Consider the following 5771-nt stretch of genomic DNA (forward strand, 5'->3'; position numbering starts at 1 on the left):
TCCCCCTCCCCTGTTATGACAACAAAATATGTCTGAAGACATAGATAGCCGGGTGTCTCCTTGTGGTAAAGGGAGGAAGAAATCACCCATGGTTGAGAACCAATACCTTGGAGGGTTGTTGTGAAGGGCAAAATAAGGTGTAATATGTGAAAGCACCTAAAAGAGTGATTAAAACTTAATAGGCACTCAACAAATGATAACTGTCCTTTAAAATTTGACATTGGAGAGTAGTATCTTACATATAAAGTTAGCTAGATAGAAGTTTATTGAAACATAAAAAGCAAATAATACTGTTAATAATAATAAAATTATTTGAGAAACCATTTATAGTAAGTGTTTGTATGTTTATATAAAAGCTGATCCTCAGACCAATCAAGCTTTAATTGCTGTCTCTTCCAATTAATACTGTGTGCTCTGGGGAAATCATTCAGGTTTTCTAAGGGATCTTATCTATAATACACCTTACCTATAAAAGGGAGATAATAATGGCATGTATATCATGTGTCAGGATGATTCATTCACATATTCAATTAATATATACCTATTGAGCACCCATACTAGGGGACTATAAAGAAAATCTGAGACAGTCTCTGCCCTCCTATAAATTTCTTAGTGTCAAATGATGAACAATAAATATATAATGTCATTCTAGGATGTAACAAATATTATGGAGATATTGATAAAAAATATTAAATAATAATAGAAAATGCTTTTATAAGATACTAAAGGAAATTCTCTCTTTGAACAGAAACTTGAAAAAAAAGAAGCCACTATGGTTTTATTTGATGTAAGGACACCCTAGGTCAGTGATGGCGAACCTATGACACGCGTGTCAGAGGTGACACGTGAACTCATTTTTTTTGGTTGATTTTTCTTTGTTAAATGGCATTTAAATATATAAAATAAATATCAAAAATAGAAGTCTTTGTTTTACTATGGTTGCAAATATCAAAAAATTTCTATATGTGACACAGCACCAGAGTTAAGTTAGGGTTTTTCAAAATGCTGACACGCCGAGCTCAAAAGGTTCGCCATCACTGCCCTAGATAGAGGGCACACCAAGTAAACATTAACATCTTTGGATTGCTCTATATGGAGTATTATAGCCAATTTGTACATATTTAGATTTTTGTATTTTTTTCTCATCACCAAAAACCCGTTTTTAGAAAACTCAAAAAAACTTATACAATGTAGGATGTGAGATGAAGTTCTCAGGTGCCATCATGCTGCATGCTACTGAAGAACAGTTCCACAGAGGCAACTCTCCAAGAAAATAGACAGAGTTGAAAAAGGTTTTGTTAAATTTCAGTCGGGGTGGCACTGCTTCGTGTCTGGAAGTGTAAGAGATGAGAACAGCATGTGAATTCCCAGAAAGCAGCACAGAACGGAAAGTGGATTTACAACGTGTCAGACAGGGTGGCAACATCTTGTGGCGTGTGGCTCGCATCTCAGGATGGGAAAGGTATGTCCTGTGCCTGCTTCTCGCCTGTGGCGCACCACAGGGAGAATGAGTCGGCAACCACAGCCAAAACACATCAGCAGCAATTTTAGTGTATGGCCAGCCACAATCTTCTTCTTTTTTATTTTTTCTAAAATTTAATTATTTTTCTTACTTATCTCGAAGAGCTGAGCATAAGACAGAAATAAAGTTTTGAAGAGAGATGACAATGGGTAGCTATGATGCTTAATACAATTTTTAGATTTATCATACTGGATTTAGAATCCTGCCACTTGTGATAAGTATAATACATTACTTTTCTTTCCTTTCCCCCTCTTTTTTAATATGCATTGAGTTGGTTAATATTTGCTTCATTGAGAATATTGCATGATGGGTTGAAAATCTCAATATCAGTAGCACAAATTTCAGAGACGGAAGGTCATGAAGTTCAAAAGAAATGAAATGTAGGACAGTTGAAGCAAAAAAGTCTACATGATCAAGGGTTTAGTGAAGAAAGAATACTACAAAAGCTTAAGACTTAAGCAAAAATAAAGATAGAATATAAGAAAAGGAAGAGGAAAGGAAGGAGGTAGTGGAAGATGTGAACCATCCAAGACTTGTAACATTTGAAATCCAAGAAAAAAGTAAACTAAGAATAAATCTTGAGTTCAATCACTAATATAATATCAGTTTAGTTTTGTGTGTCTGTGCCATGTATATATATAAAGTAAACTGACTTTAGGCAGAGTCAACTTTATTAAAGATGAGTTTAGAGCATGGGTACAGAAAACTTAACTACTAGCATTGGGATTGTAATAATTAGTGTATGAATTTATTGTGCTTTCACCAGAAGGCTTATTTTGAGTTAGCACATTATGTAACCAATGCTAAAACACTCATCCAAATGAATTCAATTAATATTCATGATCTGGATCAAGAATCAAAATATCATCAAACGTGGTACACGGTACAATGATTAGGTTAATAGTCAAAGATCATTAGCAGTCAACAAATTAATACAATACACATGAGAACTTCTCAACATAGGACCTTATTTATTTGATCCAGAGTTTATGGGAATATAAAGATTGTATTAAAGAGGGTTAATCATTAGTTTAAAAACAAGAATAAAATAAGTGTTAGTATAGTGAATCACCTATACCAGCTGAAATAATGCTTGCTCTAACATAATGGTGCCTAAAAGGGCCAGCCATCTTCCATAACCAAACTATTGGGTTGAGAAATGCTTTCTCACTATTGAGAGGTAATAATTATATGAGTGCTTTAGGGAGAGATACAGCCCATGGGAAGTAAGAGAATAAATACATTTTTAAATGGTAGTTAAAATGATAAGCTTTTGTAAGCAATATATTGCAGTTGTTTTCATATTGAAAAAAAATCACACATTTTTGCCCATCACTCTATATAGTTAATAATTTACCTAATCCAGTCTTTTAAAAAGATTAAACCTTTCCCCAAGACTACCTAGATATCATCTTTGCCTTGTTCATGTCTACATTGAACATGTTGCCTCGTTTCCCTCACTTTCTGTTTTCCAGTTGTATTCCTGAAGACCTCTACTTCTAAGCTCTTTTCAAATCTCCTGTCTATGCCCCTCAAACCTGGTCCCAATACTATGCCTCTGACACTGTCTAGATTTCTGAGTTGGTCACACTGTGTCCTCACTTCAGTGAGGGCTGTAACTGGGCTCAGTTGTACCAGGCCAGTCTGCATATATAACGTGAGTCCACATGCCTGGAATTTCAGTTCTTTTTACTGAAAGAGAATTATACACAACCTCTATCTGTCAAACCTTCAGAGGGTAACAAAAGTTTCATGAAAAAAAAGTTAATTTTTGTGTGTATATAATATAATCTCTTGCATTTTGTGGTGGGTGAAAGTTAAGAAAAATAAAGATGCACTCTGATGCAGAAACCAGACTTTGGGGAGTGTTTGGATTTGAATTTGCTGGAAGCACTGACATTTTCTTCCAGATTGGAAGGAGAAAACCACTCCCAGATGTCTTAATTTGTCTGACTAACAGAAAAGCCTTCACAATTTATATAATGATGGGTTCAATTAGCACAAGTCTTGTGATTCATTTGCAATCTAAGTGAACAAATTCTAGCCTATAAATATTTTCAAATGTTTGTGGTCATCATGTGTTTGGCTATTGATAGTCAAAGAAATTAAACAGGAATTGGTAGCTAAAGAATATCTCAGGAAGTTTCTTGCTCCTTTCAAGTTAAGGATAGAAGACATAGACTACATGTAAACTTAAATTTACATAAACATTGTTTGTAACTTACTGGTATAATCACTTTCTTTGTTTATTGCTCTTATGTGGTCAAGGAAAGTAAATATTCTGTAACATTCTCTTATGTTATTAAAAAGGGAAAATTCAGCATAGCATTTCAATTCCACAAGACATTTTTTTTCAAGTGCAAGTCTAACTTAAATGCTTTGAATGAAGGTTATTTTGTAAAAATTACAACCTAAAATTTCTGCTCACTACAACTTTGTTCTTAATATTTTTGAATTTGGTTAAGTTGTATTACTCTGATGTGCTAAGAAAGAATGCTGAGCTTATATTTGAGGCATGGTTGTAGAAAGAGGGAGTCAATAGAAAGCATGGCCTGAACCTCCTTCTTCCACCTTTCAACCAGAATTTGATCCAGGAAAGTGAATTATGCTTCACTCTCTATTCTTTCTTTTCCTCTTAAGGAATTATAGCTGTCTCACATAGCAAAAAAGTTTTCATAAATATTTTATTTAAGCTTGTCTAATTTCTTATATGTTTTCTTAACATTTATTTTATTTTTAATAATTCACTCGGAATATATAACATCTGCATAAAATATTTGACCAGATCAGCTCTATTGACGTAAATCAACAAACCAATTGCAGTGCAGGGAGAAACTGCCATATAACTCTTGGGTAACCATCATTGAATCACTGCGAAGGGACTTGTGTTTGGAAAGCTTTTAATTTTTTTGTTATGAAGTTCCTAGAAACAGATGTGAAAATTCACATTGTCTAGTTCAGACAGCTGTAAATTATTTCATGGATTACACTTGAGTGAAATGAAAGTCCTGGGTTTATTTCATCAAGGCAGCTGTTATTTCCTTAAATTAAATCAAAACAATTCTTCGCTTGATTAATTCTTGCTTATTTGTATGGTATAAAGATAAAGTGCTGACATGTCTTTAGTTATAAATTTGTTCATTTTTATCAATTAGTGTCCCTGTGACTCAAAAGATGCATCACAATTTTATAGGTTACTTTAATAAATAAATTACTGCTTTGGGCTTTCTATTGTAAAAAAAAATTAGGTATAGTACTCTCTTCTTTTACAGATAATATTCATGTAATGCACACATTTTACTTGTAAAGAAAGTTAGGCATCAATGTCACTGCTTGATTTTAACTGCTAGGCTGATAACTATACCAGCTTTTCTCAGCCATCTGGTCTGTCGCTCCATTTCACACTCCCTCTCTAGCTACAGACTTGTCCTTCTAACTGTCTACCAAATATCCATATGGCTATCTTAAAGGTAGCTCCATCTCAGCATGTGCAAAAGCAAAGGCATTATTATCTCTTCCTGCATTTCCTAAAAGTGGTCAGATGGAGAAACCTGTTAGGATTTCTCAGTCAATAGTTCACTATAACCTATTGACTCTACCTCTGAAATTACTCTCTAGTATATTTCTGTCTCTTACTGTTTCACCCTTTCTCCAGACCCTCAGAAGCTTATACAGGCAGCATTGCTGCAGGCTTCTTCCTGCCTCATCTCCTTGGTTCCAAATTGTGTAGGTAAGTGCAACAAGTGTATTTCTTCAAAAACCCATTCTCCAAAAGTCAATCCCATAATTAACAGGGATTATCAAATTATACAAAAGTTTTCTAGTCAGTAAATATCAACAAATGCCTACTCTGTGCTGGATACACTTGTAAAACACTGAGATTACGGTAGTAAATGAGAAAGACTTAGTTCCTATGTTGAGGTATCAGAAAAGAAACAAAATTTTAAAATTAAATGAGTAATTGTAGGGGTGTGTGTCTGTATATGTACATGTATGTTTCTGTTTATGTGTATAGATATATATTTACACACACACAGATGTATATAGACATATACACTGAGTGGCCAGATTATTATGACCACCTGACGTTTGTAGGCAAATTAGCCATACACTGCATCATATGGGATATGGAAGCTGAAGGCCTGTTCGAACACCTTTGCTGTCTGCAGTTACCAAGATAAAACGTCTCCAATTTGCACAGTAACACAAGGATTGGACGGTCAAGCATTGGAAAAAAGTCATGTGGTCC

The 5771-nt window shown here is 34.3% G+C and overlaps 1 protein-coding gene across 1 annotated transcript in view; it reads left to right on the forward strand.

Moving 5' to 3' along the window:
• Positions 1 to 5771, forward strand: part of LOC102252312 (chromosome unknown open reading frame, human C8orf34) — a 237754-nt gene that overhangs the window by 136636 nt on the left and 95347 nt on the right. The gene's annotated exons all lie outside the window — the stretch shown is intronic.

Source organism: Myotis brandtii, unplaced genomic scaffold (assembly GCF_000412655.1).
Source record: "Myotis brandtii unplaced genomic scaffold, ASM41265v1 scaffold23, whole genome shotgun sequence".
Taxonomy (NCBI): domain Eukaryota; kingdom Metazoa; phylum Chordata; class Mammalia; order Chiroptera; family Vespertilionidae; genus Myotis; species Myotis brandtii.